The sequence below is a fragment of the Mercenaria mercenaria genome, chromosome 15 (assembly GCF_021730395.1).
Source record: "Mercenaria mercenaria strain notata chromosome 15, MADL_Memer_1, whole genome shotgun sequence".
Classification (NCBI taxonomy): domain Eukaryota; kingdom Metazoa; phylum Mollusca; class Bivalvia; order Venerida; family Veneridae; genus Mercenaria; species Mercenaria mercenaria.
The window spans coordinates 1,280,295-1,301,761 of NC_069375.1; the positions used below are offsets into that span (position 1 = coordinate 1,280,295).

Genomic DNA, 21,467 nt, shown 5'->3' on the forward strand with positions numbered 1-21,467 from the left:
ATCATACGACACCAGGCCGACTGTGTAGCACCGACCAATATACGACGTAATAAAATATAACATCACGGCAAATAGAATATTTCGCTTTCTAAATCCTGTCCTATTTACACAACCTTACGTTTTTGTTTTCAACGTATTCAGAATTTTTTAAAACATTCCAGTAAACTAAAGTTTAATTTCATTACTCCGATAACAAGAAAAACTATATATCATATATCTTAACCTATATAATGCTGGACACAGCTGATTCTGCCTTTGTGACCAGTGTAGATCACGATCAGCCTGCACACCAGTGCAGTTTGATCAAGATCTGCACTGTTCGCAATTCAGTCAGCGTTCCCTTGTAACAGTGAATAGTACCGTCCAAATTGAAATTGGGACAAGTTTATTATAGCAATTTAGCATAGTACGGGTAAAACTGTATATTTCAACATTTTGAGAGACTTAAAATTGAGTTGACCTCCTTTTGAATATTGTTACTCTTTTTATGAAAAAATAAGTTCACGGAGTACATAGGGACGGGAGAGTAGAGGTCGGGGGTAGGCAGAGAAGAAACAATCAGTTACATCGAGTTACCTGAAACAATGCCTACAGAATGTTTGCTTTGCATTTCATGCATTCACATTTACAAACAGAAACTGACTTTTTTCGGCCAGCTATGTTTTGATGTATTTTGTGAATATGTGTTTCGTTCTGCAAACTGTTCTCCTTGAATATGGAAATTATTTTTAATAATTCATGATACACAGTGAGTAAATAAATCATAAAAACGGCAACATTACTATTTTACTATTTACTAAAGATATATTATCTCCAAGCGTTTGACGCCGTAAATAATATTTACAGCTGTCTCATCAACATTTAGATTGTAGAAAACATAATTAAACGATATTGGTTAAACGCCAATAAAACACAGCTTGATCCGCTATATTATACCACTCCCATTCATTTGCACAACGTTAAAAGGGTCCTCTATTTCAGCCAATCAGATACAACGGAGAAAGATAAGTCACACCTACAGGCATGACGTAATGTGTAAAATAGACCCTCTTATACTTGTGCATTGTTTCAACAATAAAAGAATATTCTTTTTGACAGATATTTTCGAAATGAGCTTGTTTATTGTCTAGGTTATGTTGTCGGTAAGAAAATTTATATAGAATAATGCGGCAATTATAAATATAAGAATAAACATTAAATATTATGTAATATTTATCCAGAGAATTATTGAAATATTTGAGCGAAATGTGTTTTGGTAGTACCAAGACGAAATTGTCATATTAGAATGGATCAGATATGCAAAATTTGGGAAAATATTAAATATTAATTTATTATATCAAAATACCCGGAGTAATATTTTGTTGCTCATGTTATGTTGGTATTATTATATCCAGCTTTCCTTAAGGAAAAAAAAAAGGAAAGAAAAGAAACAGTTATACGTTTTAACACAAATACTGCGGTCAGATTATTTAAAGATATATACAAGTGTGTCAGAAGTTTATTGCTTTTAAATTGTTTGGATCCTTGCTTATTTTTCTAAAGTCCGTCTGTTATAGAAGTGCTTATTGCGAACATACTTAAGAAGGGAGGGTCGTTATTTAATTTCCGCAAAAATGTTAATTTAACTGGTGTTTCGGTGTCGTTCTTCATTTCGTTCCTTGAATTATAAAAAAGAAACATAAATTAAATGGCAGTTATAACGAACTTTCAAGATGTAAAATCTGATTCGTTGTAAAATATATAAAATGTTCCCGTTATTTTTACACAGACCACCAGAATATACATTGACTAAAATTGTTTCGTGAATTACTTTGCATAAGAGGGACGTTAATATATGCTCTAACGTGCGTTGGGTGTGCTTTTATTATCATTATTATTATTATTATTATCATTCTCAGTCTCAATTCCTACAAGACCAACGTACAAACTCGCGATTTACTACGCAAGTTATATTCATTCTCTAGAAGCTTGTCCCAGGTATTTCGTTCGTATGACATAACTTCTGAAACTACACAAATATTTATCATTTTTCAAAATAAAAATGCTATAATATGAGCAAAGAAAATATACAGACATAAATGATAATAAAAGAACAACAGCGGTAAGAGAGTGTCTGATCGGTAGCAAGATTAGTGAAATAAATTTATTACATAACGTTATTGTATTATTTTTATTTAGTAATTTACTGATATACAACGGGTGACTTTAATATCAGGCATATAACGTTCACTGTTCTAAACAGAATGATTTTCGTCTTTACTGCCACAGGACCAAACTTGAATTCTGAAGAGTATGAATTTAAAAAAAAAAGTGGAATTTCCCGAAAAGTATTAATCAGTAAAGTCTGCAAAAGCAAATAGAATTTGAATTTCGCTCCATGGTATTCAAATATAAAGAAAATATAAAAAAATAATATGAATCAAGGCACTGCCTCAATCGGGATTTAAAGGTAGATTTTGTAATAAAAAAATACTGCCCATGCTTATACTGATGTGCAAGACATTGCGGTTCGGACAAGTTATGTGGACGCTTATTACGCACAAGGAAAAGGCGTATTCTTCCAAAAATCCGAAGTCAGACGCTCTGTGCACGTGTCGGAAAGACACATTTTCTTAATTCCTTCGATAGTATATCTCATTTGGTATATATCGTATGTTACTGTAGAGGGTTCGATCCCCGGCCACATCATACCAAAGACGTGAAATGGCACCAGTAGTTCCCTTGCTTGGCGCTCAGCATTAAAGGGAAACTGGCCTCATCTAACATACCCTCTTGGCGGTGGATTCAATCAGGAATGAGGTGTCGAGAGTGATTAATGTAAGTTGTAGAATTTGCTTTACAATTGACCAAAAATAAATGTATAAACTAAATGCGTATCACGCTGTGTAATCAAATAAAATAAAATAATAAAAATAAAAAAAAAAACAAAAAAAAAAAAAAACAAAAAAAAAAAACAACAACATTTAAAACACATGAAAAGAAAATAAGTACGATCGAATTCAAACATGTTTTTACTTCTTTTCATATTTTACAAGCGTGTTAGCGAAAATATTGCATCTGATGTCAACACTATGAGAAATATTTCCATTTAAGACTGATTAAGAAACAAACAAACATTCCTTATACCGTAACACTTAATTAGAGACTTTAAAACCTAATCTATCATGTGACATAACAATGTAATAAAAATGTCATATTATAGCTCATCTAACACCAGTCCGAATTGCAATGGATCCGTCCAATTAAGCGCATCAGGTCATAAATCCCCCGCTGTCACGACGTAGTGATCTTAAATTGGATTAGTGCGAGAGAACATACAGGCTCTGATTAAGGACTTTATTCGGGTTTGTAGTTTTTAACCGTTGCATATTTATTATATTTTGAGAAACTTTAGAAACGAAGCAGAACGGAGAAACAGGGTTAAAAAAGTACAGAACAGACATTGTATTATATTTAACTTTAACATTTACAGTTTATCGTCTGTTGTGCTATTTTTTAACCCGTCAAATGTGATTGCGTTCGATATCTTAATATTCGGCCCAACTTCGGTGCTGTCCGTATGTTTTACGGAAATAAATTTTAGTTAAATGTCTAAATATCATAATAAGTATTGCAAGTGAAACCCATACGCGTCGTTCGTATTTGTGGCTCAGTGGCTAATATGCGGGAAATTGCTGGTTCGAGCCCATTAGCGAGAACTTTTTTAATTTTCATTTTTAGTTTTTTATTGATTTATGTTTTAAATTACAAAGGGACACAGGAAAATTGAAATCCACGGGCTTCACGATAAAATGTGTTTCGTACTAATATTTTAACGATCGAAACTGAATCATGAATATAGCTTGTTTTGGGAATAAAATATGTTTAAACCAAGTAAGTAGTCGAAACTATTGCCCGAGCACCATTAGATCAGAAAGAAAGATTCAAATTTTAATGTTGAACTATAGACCGGTCAATAACACAAACTATGCACCGACGATTTATGCAAGGAGTCATGTTGTAATCTATTTGGTTTAAATGTAGTACATAAACAAGAGTGCTTGTAGCAAAAGTACTACCCGACATATTTTATGCGAAAAATAATTTGTCTCTAAAACCAGTAAAAAGTGAGTACTCTGAATATGCATACTTACAAATAACCAAAAATATATTGTGAAGAAGGTAGTTAACCGTTGCAGCTCTTGAAATAATGCAGAAATTTTACAAATAAATATCTATTATTTTCACAAACATGTTAGAAATGAACATGTTGAAAAACATTCACCAGAAGTGTTAGGGGGTTACTTTAATGATACTTTTAAAGCTTCTATTTTTGTGCGGCCGCACATGTTTAGTTGATTCGTTATTGCTTTAAAAGAATAATTTATAAATACACACTGAATATACATGAATATTTACATGTATATGTATTTTTAAAGATAAATGATATCTTGTCATAATGGTAGATTCATAATAATAGAATCATAGCAATTCATTGTACTTCGTGTAATTAAATGTTTTAGCTGTTAAAATTGCACGTTTTTTTTTTCTTCTTTTTTTTTTTTTGCCTCTTCAAGTAAAATCTTTCTCCAGGTTTGAAGTACATAACCCTCTAAGGTATTTCTTAATGAAAGAAGAGAAAAATATTAAGATTTAACGCAAATCTCCTGGCGTAACACTTTTCATCAGTCTTATGTTTGACACTCCGAAGTCTGCGAATTTGATAATTCTATTACATGCAGCGTGGCTGGTGTTTCCACAGACTAGCCACTAGACTGATAATAACTATATTTCTATATTTTTCCCTTTTTTGACGAATTCAATTTCATAGAGACAAAAGCCAGTCTATTTCAGAGATTTTCTCACAGGACTGATGTTGAAATTATTATATAATATTGGACATTGGATATAGACTGGCTCAGTTCACTACATTCAATCATAAAAATGTAAAAAGATATATCATAGTCTAGGAGCTAGTCTAGTGTTTCCATTGTAACGCATTTTCTTTCACTTTTAAATACCTACATTTTTATATAATTATGGTAACGGGGTTTTCGACGGCTTCAATGTCATTTTCTTTATAAGTTAAATGAAGTATTTGCCGTTTAAACTGTTAAAAGTTAGCTTATCAATTAAAAATAGTCAATGCTCAAATCACATGATTTCAAGATGAAATCTATAAATTCTGCTTAATTTTGTTTGGTTGATAAACATAATAACGTTGGTGCGTCTGTGGCGGCATTGTAACGCAACAATGTCTTGTGGCGTTTCTGAGGTCATTTATTCATTATTTCGGCGGTATCAATTAAGAGAATCCACAAAAATAAATAAATAAACTCATTTTGGTTATCGTAAATTCTTACGTTTGCTTCTGGTTGGACATGCGCACATTCATACTTTACGACTTACTACTACAGGTTTCTTCGGTGTTACAGTCAGATGACTGTGTGTGTGTGTTTGTTTAATTTTTTTTTATTTATTTATTTTTTTTTGTCTTTCTTTTTGACAAAATTTATAAATTTATTGCATTTGAACAGTGAGTAAATGATTTTAAGTTCATGATAAAATGTGATAATTTCAGGTATGTCGGTTCATAAAGACGCCTGATGTCGAGACGGTGAAGGCACGTCTACAAGATAATGTGGTATAAACAGATGGTAAACGTAATTTCCGGACACAGATGCGACTTGCAAGGGTCAAAATCTTTAAATTATGGTAAGTACCCAGGCCCGTAGCTACACTGAGGCACAGGGAGGCCGGTGCCTCCCTGTTTTTCTGCCAAGATTATGAGAAAAAAGGATATGTTTTGAGTCACCATCTTAAAAGGCATAACCGAACTGAGGCACTATTATTTCGTTTTAATTTGTTAAACTATTTTCCGCCATTTTCTTAATATCACGAATAATTACACTATACATGACGGTAGCGAGAGACTAAATTTTACCGAGGCAAACGAGTATGTGCGTTTGTTCGTGGTTGTTAGGTAAATTTAAATGGTAAAGGCAAAGCCCCGACAGGCATTAATTTGGAAAGTTTGTGTCCCACCCTCCTCCATAGGAGGATTTGTGGGGGCTCCCCCCAAAATAGGATATATAATATGAAAAACACACTTTGTTGCGCTGTTTTTATATTAAAGAGAAAAATTACCCTTTCACTCCGCGATCTACCCCGGGTACTCATACCGATTTATGGTTCGTTTGTAATGTCTCTCTTGCGATGGAGGTCTCGGATGCAACACAGGACTTACTTTTTGGAAGGTGTATGTCTATAATATTCTTCTTGATGGAGCTGCTGATTTGTCACATACGAGTAAAATTAAATGTAAAAATGTTCAAACAATTTTCCCTAAAATCAAAGTTCCGTCTAATGTTGCTGTCATGCTGAAAAGGACATTAGTTTACTATAAAAAAAATCTTCTTTCATACAATGACAAGGCTGTTGCTACAAAGACTGGATATCAGTATAACTCGCCACAGAGGTAAGAGCAAAATGCGTTTTAACAAATAGTTTGCGGCGTGAAATTAAAATAAAACTTCATGAGGTTGAAAAGAACATTCAAATCCATATTAATTAATGAATACAGCATAAATGGAGTTTCATCAATTGCTCACTATACCACATGTTCTACCTATCATCTGCTTCAACAAAAATTTCGCGCTTAATATTCTTCAAAATAAATGAAAATTAACTGCGCCGTTCTCCATCAATGATATTTTGATAAAAATGAAATACTTATAAACTATAATGATAAATTCATTCAAAGATCTTCCATAGGGAAGTAGATATAAACTGACGGAGTAGCAATAGGTTCGCGACTAGGAAAGAATTTTGCATGCAGCTACACACGGAAGTGACAACTGATGAATTTTGAGGTGCAGCCATGGTTCTACAAAAGATTTATTGATGATGGATTCGGACTAATGACAGGTGACATTGAAAAGCTGAAGCAATTTAGTGAATTTGCAAATAATATTCACCAGAACATAAAAGTTGAACTGAGATGGAGTCATCAAAAATTGGAATTTTTAGACACGCTGGTTAGGTTAGTGAATGGTAATATCTATACTGAATTGTACAGAAAACCATCAGACAAACAGCTGTATATACAGAAAGCTTCATGTCATCCGGCACATACCAAGAAGGCATTGGCCTATGGCCTAGGTATAAGAATTAAAAGAATTTGTGAAAAAAAACCTGACTATATCAAACACAGAGGAGAACTGAAACAACAGGATATAGTAGTAGAGAACTTGAACAACAGCATGTTCTGATAAAGGCCAGGTGGCCGAAAATTCAATAAAAGAGTGATTTTTAATGAATTATTATAATGATAAATCATTAAGTTTCAAATGATTTTGCTTTTGGCACCAACAAATTCATCGACTTATTTTGAATCTTATCCATACTTTGAAATAAATCAGTTTGAAAAAAAAAAAAGATTTATATTGTAGGAAATTAGACATCAAGTAGCTAGAAAACGTAGGCATGTAAACTTTTCTAGTGCCCCTACCTCCCGATCCCGAGGTTCCGTAAATCATTGCTCCGGCTATAAGTGCCAAAGTACGCTGAACTGACGATGGGAGGGATGCGAATATTTATTCGGGATCCGAATGTTACACGAATGAAAAATGCAGTCCTTATGAATGTTTAGAAATAGCTATTTGATTGGTTTAAAGGCACTCGCTTCAGTTTTTCAGGACGGGTCGATATTTACCCCAATACCGTGCCAATTTGTAATCGATGTAGCTCACTGCAGATTTGGTGCGGTCTTCTGCGCATGCCCGGAAGTGATTATCTAATGTCGCGTACGGCAAAAATTCGCAAATTATTGTATGTTCGCATGCATTTAATGTACAAAATGTATAATATACTGTCTAAAAGTTAGGGTAAGTATCACCATGGTTACAAAATATATACATTTAAAGTACTTTTAGTTCAAATTGATTCAATCCGACATATACTGGAGTCTGTTATTTATACCAGCGCCCATACTCTGCATTGAGTCACAGCTGTTTCTAATCCCGTACCGTACATTCGTATAAACTATAGGTTTTGTTTAAAAAAAGGGCGGAAACTTTCATCATTCTATGCCATCAAAATGCTTCAGAAACACCTTGAAATCCGCTTATTAAGAAATCTGCCGTTTGATCATTTTATATATATATTTCTAAGTCATTTGCTCAAACACTGAAAGAGTATTCCGTACCAACCTGCGTTGTATAAATGCCCGCCACACCCCACCTCGTTGTAATTTGATTTAAGCGAAATCTAATATGGTGACCTATCAATTTTCTTTTTGTTTTAGATTAGGCAGACATAACCAAAGGTATGTGCAGAGTTTGATTAAATTCTATTATGTGAAACTCGATAAAATAGCAGAAGTACCAACTTAAAACTGACAAAAATATGCAAAAATAGCCCTGGGGTCTGCTGAACAAGTATTCCTTTCTTTACAAAATCATGTTCTTTTGATTTCTCTGAGCATGTTTCAAATACATATATTGTTTTCCGTTATAGAAATGCTTAGATAGTCAAATTTATGCTGATTATTGTACTTTACTGAAATATATTTTAGGATTACAGAAATTTTGAAAAATGTTTAAAATAGCACCATATCTAGGGGCAAATTAAATTGAAACAAAGCTGGTGACCTAGTATTTTTATTTCATTTCTCAATACATCATAACATGGTCTTTTAATACAAAACATTTCAACAAAATCTATTTAGTGAGAAAAAAATTACGAAACTGTAGCGAGCATCTTTAACAGGCCTATTTTATCACATATAAAGGACATTTATGTTGAACTGTGATAGACGTATACAGTACATTTTGCCTTAGCGGTCACTGACAGGTATTAATCATTAAGCGGCCAATCAAGAAACTTCGCAAACTGACTATTCTATTATGCCGAATAAAAAATACTTAGACATTGTTTTGATATACTTATGGGCAACACCTCGGCTGATACTACAATACTGGAGCTTATTTGAAACTGAATAAGGAAGATCAAAGTTTAAACTAGTATCTACAATGTTTGACATAATTTGTTTTAGACGGACACTATGGATATATTTAAAGTTGTAAGACTTAAATTGAACTACACGAATATAATTTTTCTAGTATGATAAATATATAAATTTTTATTCATATATAATACTCACGAGTACAATTTTGAAGCAATGGTAAGGGTAAACGTGTAACAAGAAGTTATCAATAGGTTCAACACATCTGACCGGAAGAGTTTTGCTATTGATCATTTAAGTTCTAAATTTGACTGGAAACTTATTCTGTCACGCTCTTTGGAATAAAAGTAGTTAAATACGTCTCTCATTGGTAAAAGACACTGTTTTGTCTTGCTATTTTTGAATTACCTTACATTTACAGTATTATGGTTTCTTTCTGTTTATATTATTCGAACGCAGTTATTATGCGCTTTTTTCTCTCATTTTGTTTTACAAATGCAATGACACTGCAACTTACGCCCATATTACCAAGTAATGAGATCCAAGCAACTAAAAGGGAAAAAAACTTACCTTGTGGGTATGCATTTCGCTATTTACATTTGAACGCAGTTTCACCATTTTTTCATTGTATTTTAGATACTTTTCTTTGCATTTAGGGGCGTTTAGAATATGACGCAAATGTATCTGATAACATATACTGTTATTTTGACACAGACAGTAGACATTTTTTGACCGGTAACTTGATTCAGTATTATATCTTATAAATCTTTTGAAGATTACTAAAATTTCTTTACTGGCGTGTCTGAATCATGAAACGATCATGAAAGGATATCAAATCATGTTAACCTGATATCCATTTCTTGTAATAGTGGTAAAACTTTTGTTGGTATTAACCAGTATGGTATTTATCTACATTTAAGCAAGATGAACATTTACAGTGAAATAAAGGTCTACAGTAGAAATTATTAAATGAATTACAGTTGTGAAATATTTACTAAGCTGTAGGACTAGGAGTACCAAAATCTGCATTAAGCAAATATAAAATATTTATTTTGACCGTATCCCAGAATTTCAGATATGCATATGCAACAGAAGTGTTTTATCACTCACTGCACTTGCTAATAAATTCCATTAAAAGTGGAACGTCTTAACTGAACGACTGAAACGTCGAGGTCTGATAATTCTTCAAACATGTCCTTGTAAGTAGAAGACCGAAAAAGATGCAATCTAAATAGTTTGCACAAATGATTTGTAGTTTTTATGAAGGGGAGGAGGTGGAGGTATGGTCCAAAAAAAAATCAACCTTGCTACGGTCCTGTATTTTCTTCTGAAATATTGCTTCTTTCGATATTTTATAGAATTAAGCCCATCTCTAGCTGAAAAAAATCGAGATTGAGCTTTAATGTAATTTTAGGTCGTAAGTTATATCAGTTTTTAACTAACGATTGGCAACTTTTACAACATCTTGGTTTTAACACTGTAATTACATGTACATGTGAGAGGTAGACATAGTGTAGTATCGTACAATCTTGAACAATATATTGTATGTAATGTAGCAGTGTATAAGCGTATTATTAGACTCCACACCGCTGGCCGAAAGAGATTTAAATTTTAAATCGGAAAATTGTTTCGCTACTCTTCCATTAAATCATTTCATTAACAGTATGAGGCTGCTGTCTGTTCTATTATTCGAACGGAGTTATCAGATGTTTTTTTTCCTATTTTATTTCACAAATTCAATGACACTTCAACTTATGCCCATATTACCAAGTAATGAGATCCAAACAACTAAAAAGGCATAAAAACTTACTTTGCGGCATTCACTACGCTTCATACATTTTAAGATCATTTTTTCCACAGTATTGTATATATATTGTTTCATTTACGATGCAAGTGTAACTTAATGAGTAACTTTTTTGACTGCAAAACTTGATTTAGTATTATATTTGGTAAATCGTTTGAAGATAATTAAAATTTCTTTTCTTTACTTGCGTGTCTGAATCATGAAATGATATCTTAATATGTCAACCTGACTTAGCCTTCAGTGCTACACTTAGAGATTTAATTTTAAGTACAGTCAAACTTGCTTGAGAGACCACAACACTCAATGACTCAGATAATAATCCTACCTTGCATTCATCCATACATCTGTATGTCACAGCTTAGTGAAAAGTAATTTCAATGTAATGTTAATTTTCATGGTAAATATTGAATAGTGTTTCTTATTTTTATATATGATTTGTTTCGAATAACATCATATCTAAATTAAAGATTAAATAGTGGCTCTGAATTTCTTTTATTAGACTTACACCATTTTCTGATATCACACAATATGCATGTATCTCACAATTTTCCGTCATTGAGAGAAGTTATTCCCGCAATAATTATCAATAGCTTGATAGGTAGGACTATCTGCAGGAGCGGCTACATGGAAATTAAAAAAAACATTAAAACAACATGCTCAAAATTGATCAATTCAAGATTTTTTGGTCTTGCATATTATATATAAGCAACAAACAAGATTTTTCAATTGCTTTTCATAATTTAAAATTTGGGTACTATCTTTATAATATGAGACCACTTTCATTAAGATATCTGAAATGCGCGCAGTTTAGTTTAGTTTAGTTTATTTACAAATAAGCATGAGTCCCACTTTATGTGGGCAGCATCAGCATATACATTTCTATAATACATACATTCAGTAATATATCATATATCACCAACTGAAGTATGACACTGAAATATCTCACAAATACCACATAGTTATTACATCGTATCGTGTCTTACGCTGTTGTCATATAACATACCTATTCGAAAATGAAAATTGAAGACATATTTGTCACACCCAATATAGCTCCCTTCGGATATAGTTCCCGGGGTGCTGTATTCGACACACGTTTTCGTATATAGCTCCTTGGGACAGAGGAGCTGTATACGACAAACCCGAATATGACTCCTTATACATGGAAAAATTAAAATACTGTAACAGTACTGTTCGAGTAATAAAAAACATGAATACTTGGCAGAGTGTCATTTTTATGACCGAGGCAAGTGCCTCGGTTGCCGCAATAGTCGTTACGGCCATGCTATATAGCATAGTTTTCGCACAACCTATGCGCCCGTTAGTTTATATTCCAGCTTACACTGTCGCTGTCAGTTAGTTCATGTTCTTGCGAAAGAAGTTTTATGTTATGCATACCTAAATAAAACGTGGCGTTTATCTGACTGAATGTTGATATATTTTCTAAATTGATTCATTTTGACATTACAACAGAATGAAATAGAAAAAGTGGAAACTCCACAGGTCGCTCAACACAACAAAAACGAAAATGTTGCAGGCTCGGTTTGATTGAGCCTGTTAATGGACGGTAGTTAAAATGCATAGTCTTCCAATCATGCGGTTTTGTTCTTAACACGCCTTTGAACATATCATTTCTAAACAGTTACGATTATAGATCTACGCACAGCATTTCAAAACATCGTTGTAAGATTTCTCTCAAAAATATATGGTCACTTAAAAGTTAAGGATAACATGGTGTAATAGGCCTCAAGTTTACCAAAAGCGTACATACAACTTGATAATTTAAGCTTTAAAAATGTCAAACGATAGAAATAAGGTTAATATTGACAAGTTATATAGAAACAGAAGTTCTCAAAAAACTTCCTTTAGATTACATCCCCTGATACTTTTGGTTTTTTATGAGTTATCTCCCCTTAAAACTAGAAAGAAAAATGTTTCTCCTTTTTCCTACGGAGAATTTTAGATTTCTTTTTGATATTTGTATCAGAATCATATAATGCAGCTTTCTATCGCAAAATTTTCTCGAAACTCAAGTTCAGATTCTCATAATCAAAGAATTGATATATTTTCCATAGGCATCAATGGTAACTTCAATACCGATTATCTCCCTCCAAAAATAATAAAATTTGAAAAAATCTCTCGGTGAAAACTTTTTAAATTTTTGAATGTCTTTAAAGTGACTAAATTTCATTTAAATATTACCATCCAGTTACAAGATATGAAATATGGCTATATTACACCATGTATCCTTAAGAACTTATATCAGATACACTTATTAATGGTTCGTAAGTATGGAATCTTCCCGTTTATACTTTTTTTTTTTATAAATGTGTGACATTTTAGATTTCGATTAACTTATAAGTATAACTTTATGACAACATTTGATCTTTTAGATCTGACTTGTGATACGCACTATTTATCCAAGTGCTGAATTTCAAAGATGTATATTATTTTAAGAAGATTGACAAAATATATTATGTACTAAGTACATTAATTTTGTATTACATTTCTGTATTGTATTTGTATATGCAAAAACTGTGTTGCTTCTTTCAAATTTTCGTTTCACGTCAGCCATGCTAAAAAGTTTATACATGAACATACTAGTATATACATTTACTCAACTGAAGATGTAAGAACCAAGCAAACATGACCATATGCCTTTAAATTAGCGCTTTAGAGTGACAATAATCGCAAATACGTTGGCTCAAAACTCTTATTTTTCTGTAGATCTGTATTAACTATATTAACTGAAATGTACGCGAATCTTTTTAACGTCATTTATTTTTTTCCGAAATCGGTATCTTAAAAGTAACAAAAACATGTTTGAAATGCAGAAAAACGCACGAAATGGCACCCTCGAAAAAAAATCAAGGGGAGCATGCCCCCGGCCCCCACCCCCCACCAAATGCCTCCCTATTTTTTTACCTCTGGCTACGGGCCTGGTACCATAAACGTGTGGTACGGTGGTCTAGAGTGAATAATATGAACAGAACAGAACATGTAAACTATTCACTACTCAAATGAATTCGCGAGAACGTTACCGTATTCACATATTTTCTTTCATTTTATCTATTTTATCAACAACTTCAAATAGTTGTTGTATATATTTTTCTCCGACTTGAATGACATCTACATACATAGGGGTTGCGGCTTCATATTACTAAAGTTACTGTTTTAAGTAATATACCGGAAATCATTACGTAACAATTATGCAGTTGACATGATAAAGCATAGGTCACTTCGGTAATCAAGACCCTAACTTTATTTCGAGAATGTCCCCTAATTAGAGCGGATCATAAAATTTACTGAAGCATATAACATTACTTTGATGTGACAATGTCATAAAAACGCACTCGGATTAATAATATTGAGCCGCGCCATGGGAAAACCAACATCCAGATCGGCCTGCGCATCCGCGTGGTCTGGACTCATGCTGGTCGGAAAGCTACTATGTTGTTTTTTTTTCATTGTACGGCTTACATATCACGTGGCGGAGCTGTAATAAACATTTCACGCGATATCTAGTATTTTAAAATCTATCAGAATTTATATACATGTACTTTGTGTACTTTGGAACTTTATGGATATTTACATTTATCACATCCGTGCAGTCTGATCATGATCGGCACTATTCGCCATTCAGTCAGTATCTTTTTGGTAAGCACCACTTTTAATAGTTTATGGTACTGTCCAAATTGAAAGATGGAGAAGATCATTATAGAAATTTAGCAGGGCAAGGGTTAACAACAGATAAAGAATGTAAGTGTAGAACACCCCTCCCCGCTACCCGCCCCCTCTCTATTAAATCTAACCGCTGCATTCACCATCCGAACTACTTTGATATTGTCAAATAAAACTTTCGAATTCAAAGAATCAATAGAAATAAAAAAAATAACAATTATAAGATGATTAATATTTTTTGAATACGGAATGAATTGATCCCGATTTGAGTGTAATTGGATACAAAATCAAAGACTGGACTTTGTTAATTGAACATTTCGTTTTTAGCTTCATCTTTAAATTATATTGCAAGTATCATGTAAGCTTATTACCATAGGTGGTAAGTTCTGTGAGATCATGTTAGGAAATGAAATAAAAACTTCAGAATTACTTTATAAATTCATGGAAAATATCTTTTTTTTTTTTTCTTAACCTAAATTTGTCGAGATCCAAATTACTGCAAAAAATAATTTATTAATCCAAAATCATCAATGGTAATACGCATTAAAGTATACCAGGTGTGGTTTTGCAAAGATATTTTTCTTTATCTTGTGGTGGATATTAACTATAAAATAAATTCATTACTGATCGAATAGATTGAAATACAATATAACTCTAACGCAATTTATTTTGTGCGGTCAAGTCTTTTTGCCCTACATAGATTGTGCATGCGCGAAAATTGTCTCCCGTTGCTAGGGCAATAGCTCTCTGTACAAAGATTTATACTTGCGTTACCGTAAAGCTCGATTCTTTGAGCTCGCTATTAGTAAAACTTCTGAAAACAATTCAAATAACATTATGTAGCGGCTCAAAATTTGAGTCAAATTCAAAACGAAAACTATCGGCTGCTAGCTCTACTTGAACAATCAGTAAGATTGACTGAAGTATCTAATACATGGTACATATTTGTATAAAATGCTACAGAACACCAATATTTAGCAAATTAACAAAACGATACATTTTTTATTTATCCTTCATTTACTTTCAGATCTCTATGTGCATGCGAATATCTTCAGCCGACTTGTGAAATGTCCAAACAGCTCCAGCTGCTACCTAAGATGATAACACGGACGATAAAGGAATGAAGGGTTAGTTGACTTTTAAATTAAATTTTGTTTTGTGGTTTGACACTTTTATTGATCAGGTGTGAAATGCTACAGAACACCTATATTAAGCATAACCGATAGACTATATTTTTTTTGAGTTAGAACTTATGTATAGTTGCCTTTTTAAAAAAAAATGTAATCAGAAGCAGACACCTTACCGACAATTATCATCGTGTACATAAATGCACGTTTTCTTAAAATGTCGTCAGATGACGTACTAATTATATGCACTACTTCCGCTCTCGACTTCCCTAGTATTCTCAAAATTGTATTTTAATGACGTTTTTCGCACTTGTATCAATGCAGACTTGTGGCATTTGCGTGTTTTCAGCCAAATGTCCCCATAATTTGTAAATTTTCCAAAGAACCGATGTCATGGTGAAGTTATTTCTATTTCCTATTCGCCACGTTATACTGACTTCTGGAATATTAATGCCAGTATTTCCAGTATCTTTCTAAAGTTTATCTATCGGAAGAATATGATCATTTAGAAACTTGAGTGATAATTTAGAGCAATAGAATGACGTCCTCTCTTCCGACTGTGCAGAGAAAAAAGTTCTCGCCGATAGGTTTGCCTTGTTATCTTCCGGCGGATATTTTCAAATCCATCACCATGTGCGTTACCGCAAAGCTCGGTTCTCGAAAAGGCCTGCTCTTAAAGTTGTGTACAACGCATGCATTTATACTTCATCTGTGTTATATTAGTTAACACATTCTCTTTCTGATGTTGCCACGTTTTCAGTTTTTGTAATTATCTTGCTGATAATGTTTCAGAAGTGTAGATTTTGAAATGATGAACGATTAGACAGTCTGTTTGCGCGACAATTTCATACATCTGTTAAGATCAGTTTTTGCGTAAATTTTATAAAGAAATTACCGATTTAATGAATCGAAACTATAAGCGATTAGTATTGATAAATAATGAATTGTGATTGTTTCAGGTATGTCTGCTTCACTACGATTGACAAAACTTGCACATCTACTTTCAAGTTGGTGAAAGCACGACTTCAAGATGTAAGCTGAAAAAGAAGATGGTAATTTCCGGCCACAAGTGTCAAAATCTTAAAATTAGGGTAAGTCTTAATTTTTATTGGTATGCTTAATTTTTTTTTCGCGTGTGGGACATGGAGCAAGTCACGTGACAGGTTTTCGATACTGTACAGATTTGTTTTATTCGTAGATGTGTGATACACTAATATATTTGAATGATAAAATATTATATTTTTGTATATATATTTTATCATTTTTTTTTTAAAAATAAGAAAAAAGTTTGGGTCACGTGACACGTTTCGTCCATCTTCGTAACACACAGTAAGTTTCGACCATCTTCATCTTCCGCTTTCGAATGGCTGTGACCTAGTTCACACGATCCTTTTGTCCACGATTGGAGACGCGCAAATTTCATATATTTTAAAACATTTTTCGGAATGACATAACGTGTAAGAAAAATAGAAACGTTGCTCTTATAATAAATTTACTCATCGATTACGTTTAATTCATAAGGTTGTTTTCATCCAGGCTTTACACTAGCGGATCCAGAGGGGGGCGCACCCGGCGCGCACCCCCTCTAAAATCGCCGGAGCATACGTAATTTGTCTTTTGTTTGGGTACAATTACTGCAAAAAGTATACACGTTTCTCGCTCGCTACGCTCACGTACATTATTTGTCTTTTGTTCTGACTGAAAATAAAAAAAAATGTTGTTTTTTTTTCACGCTCGCTTTGCTCGCATGGGTGAAAAATATGCAATTTTCTTGCTCGCTACACTCGAATACGTAATTTGTCTTCTGTTCTGGGTTAGAAATATAAAATATGAGCCGCGCCATGAGAAAACCAACATAGTGCGTTTCCGACCGTCATTGATCCAGACCAGCCTGTGCATCTGCAGTCTGCTCAGGATCCATGATGTTCGCTAACAGTTTCTGTTATTCCAATAGGCTTTGAAAGCGAACAGCTTGGATCCTTACCAGACTGTAGGGATGCGCAGGCTGGTCTTGATCCATGCAGGTCGCAAACGCACTAGGTTGGTTTTCTCATGGTGCGGCTCATATGTATTTTTTTCTCTGTCGCATAGGTAATTTTTTTGTTCTGGGTGAAAAGAAATGCATTGTTTTCTCGCTCGCTCTGCTTGCACATTTAAAACAGAATTAGTCCTAGGTAAACCCTCCCCATAAAAATCCTCAGAAATCTGGCTAATACGAAAGAATTAGTCTGAAAATTCATAAAACATTACTTTAATTAATATGTTACTTGTATTGATTTGTGAATACCAGATAAAGTACCTAAGAACACACAGAATGCACCAGATGGGGCAATTGTTTTCAAAATTTTCAGGGGGAGCATGACCCCAGACCCCCCAAGTTGCTCTACACTACGACTTATTTACGTCCCCTCTAACACCAAATCCTATATCCGATACTGCTTTATTCCAAGTTTTCCTGATTAATCACCTTTTAAACATTACTTCCGGTTTATCAAACGGGTAGAACTACCTGCTTGTAAAAGACCCGCCCACCAGCTCAGTAGGTAGAGCGTCGGTCTACGGATCGCGGTGTCGCGAGTTCGATCCTCGGGCGTGGCGTATGTTCTCCGTGACTATTTGATAAACGACATTGTGTCTGAAATCATTAGTCCTCCACCTCTGATTCATGTGGGGAAATTGGCAGTTACTCGCGGAGAACAGGTTTGTACTGGTACAAAATCCAGGAACACTGGTTAGGTTAACTGCCCGACGTTACATGACTGAAATACTGTTGAAAAATGGCGTAAAACCCAAAAACAAAAACAAACAAAAACCTGCTTGTAGAATGAGAACTTCATGAGTCTTCATCATGTTTCAGATGTTTTTAAAGAATGCACGGTTACAAATTAACATTGTATTTGTTTGCATACAAATATCATATTTAATATCAATTCTACTTGTTGATAAATACTATTGGAACACAAAAAGGTACATGTCTGTGTCATAAAATCACCTGATGAATAATAATTGTATTCAACAAAATAATAATTTATATGTATGTGCGTTGCACGTGTGTGCGACAGTGCGTGTGCGCACAGAATGTGTGTGTTTGTGTGTTTTAATAGAGATGTTTTGCTAGATGATTTCATTAGTATTTGTATACATGTTCGAATTAAATAATTTATATTTCAGGTCGAAGAGAAATATACGTCTCCTTGCGGTAAACCAGAATACAGCACGGCATTTTGCTTCAAATACGTGTTATTCAAAAGACAACAACAGTTTAAAGCCAAAGGAACCCAATCTAACAAATTGTGTCAGTCGTTGGACATTCAAAATCATGATCTGATATATCGTTTGGAAATTCTCCCCTTTGCTGATGAAATACCATCTATCATTTAATGGATATTTAACTAGAATAGAACGGAACAGAACAGAACAGAACGGACCAGAACAGAACTCTCAGTCAGCATTTACATCTCTGTAAACGGCATCGATATTGCCATTTAATTTATCATATATTTATCGATTTATAACTGGTATTCTGCGGACTCCGTAAAAATTTTGATACATTGACATTTTCTTGACAAAATATTGATAAATCAGTTGATAGACCGATATCGAAGTTGGATTTTGCTGTTATCCGAATTCAGAAAGCAGCATAATACAATAAGTACAATGATTATCAAGATTTATAAAAAATGTTTCACCTAGAGTTATTTTGACATAGGAATTTCTACACGTCTGACAAACCGGAAGTAAAGGCATGACGTCATTTAACCGGAAATATAACACAAAACCTGGACTCAGCATATGGATTCTCCTTTTCGTTTGCCTAATTTTCTTAAAATATCTATGGGTTTGAAAACTTAAGATTTTCTCAATTCGAGCAAACAACAACAACAACTACAAAACCACCATAATGTAAATTCTGTATGTTTTGTGCAAATTTGTCAAGAGGATACATGTATATAAATGTGTACATGATATTTTAAATTAATTGTCAAGAATATTATTTACATTTGTCATATAATAGATGAATCTAATATAATGAAGTTATACATATCTGTGTTTTATTTGATAATTGCAACTTTTTGTTACCTCGGACAGTGTCTTGGATACCTTAACATCATTAAGCTCGTTTCGTGCAAGTACCTGACGTAACAGGAACATTTTGAGGATGATTTTTTTTCAGAATTTTCCTGGAGACATAATTTATGCTTCATCATGAATTAGAGTTTTGAAGTGTTTTGTTAATACTTCATGACAGGTCCATTCCACCACATTTTAGACTCGTACCCTCACCGTCCAGTTGCGTCAGTTAAGTGTCGTGAACATTGCATGCCCCTTATTTGATAGCGATAGATCGGTGGCCATAAATCTATCTTATTATTGCCTTCCTGTCGGACATGCTTAAAAAAGGAAAAAAAGAAGAAAAACAACAATGTATTAACTACGGAGGTTATGGTATTTCCTTTGTTACGCAGATAATACACAGAAAGCGTGAGAGCATTAGGTGTACGCAGCAGTTCGATGACTCGATAGTGATTTCGTGTACACCTGACTGGACTAAACTCGAAACCGTTTCTATAACATAAATATGAATTATTAAAAACACATGCACGTTTGTTACATTAATATGAAATGACTGACAAGAAAGGCGCGTTCAGTTTTTTCCACGAAAATGCTTGTATGAAACTACAGTTTGTTTTCAGACCCTGTGTTTTGTTCACAGGAGATAACTCCTGAGTTTGCTCAAAATTTTTATAATTATGTCCCTTTTATTCTCAAAAACGCTAGATAATCAGAGACAAGACTGATGAAGTCAGAATATTCAACATAATCTTTTCTAAAAAGATGGTTATCTAGCCGGTAGTCAGACTAGCATGAAACTTAAATGCTCCCTATTTCCTGCAGGTTATAAAGAAGTAATTCGTTCAAAATATACTTCCGTGGTGTAGTTCGAAAGTAGACCCTTATGATAATTTAGATCCTATTTGTTCCATTTTTAGCGCATTGGTGCGTAAACCGGGAGCCAAATGGGTATTATTTCACACGTGGAAATTCAATGTATTTTAAATAAAATAAGAAACTTTGCATGCGTTCCGGTTGTTTGTTTGAAAACAAAAAGGTTTTTATTCTGCGGACAGCGGCAATATGAAGATATCTGACTTCCTCACTGCGTATTACTCACTACCCCATTTTCTTTTCGTTTTTCATGTAACAAATGCTTTGATCGATATTTTGTTGAAAATACGTCTTTCTAGAAACTGTATCAAATTGGATCTGAAGTCGCCATATGACCTATGATGTGTCGGTGCAACGTTAAATCAAAAAAAAAAAAAATGGATCTGAAGTAGCAGAATTCTATATGAAACAAAGAGCAATTTCATTTATTGGTATTTTCTTGCAAAGAATCTGACTATTTATAAACATAACAATTTGATTTCATCTCATTTTGTTATATTTCAACTTCAGCGGTTGCATATTTTTGATAAAATCAGATAACAGTTTTTAATAAGTTTGGTGTATAAAAGGCCACTTTCAGTGTTTTGAGATTTTTAATTATTTGACTTTTGGAGGTTATTGTTGTAAACAAGTTTTAACAACAGTATAACGTTACAATACAACCTCCTCCAATATTCACGGCTTTTATCCCTAGGACGACCGACATATTTTTATTTTAAAACAATCTCGCCAGGTATACATACGTCTTTGACAAAACAAGAAATGACGTCTGACGACCTTCAGCTTTTCGCGGAAGCAGTGAAAATGAAAGTACATAGGTTAAACTCGGAAAAGTAAGTCGCATTTGTCTTGCGCAGGGGCTACTACGCCGTCTAAATGTATCAGCGTGGACTTCTTTTTTATTTGCTAAATTATATGGGGTCAATGTTCATTTTCTTCTACCGATTTAAAAATACCTGGGCTTTAG

General features: G+C 33.6%; 1 protein-coding gene and 1 long non-coding RNA gene across 4 annotated transcripts in view; both read left to right on the forward strand.

The window, feature by feature from the left end:
- LOC123544967 (arylsulfatase J-like) overlaps positions 1-21,467 on the forward strand; it is a 129,692-nt gene that overhangs the window by 45,286 nt on the left and 62,939 nt on the right. The gene's annotated exons all lie outside the window — the stretch shown is intronic.
- LOC123544978 (uncharacterized) lies at positions 1,072-19,597 on the forward strand. Of its 2 annotated transcripts, none has more exons than XR_006685220.2 (5): positions 1,072-1,142; positions 5,561-5,694; positions 15,454-15,553; positions 16,513-16,644; positions 18,725-19,597. It is a non-coding gene; the product is annotated as an uncharacterized LOC123544978 (long non-coding RNA). The 2 variants fall into 2 exon arrangements; XR_008367273.1 differs by lacking the exon at positions 1,072-1,142 and adding an exon at positions 2,091-3,344.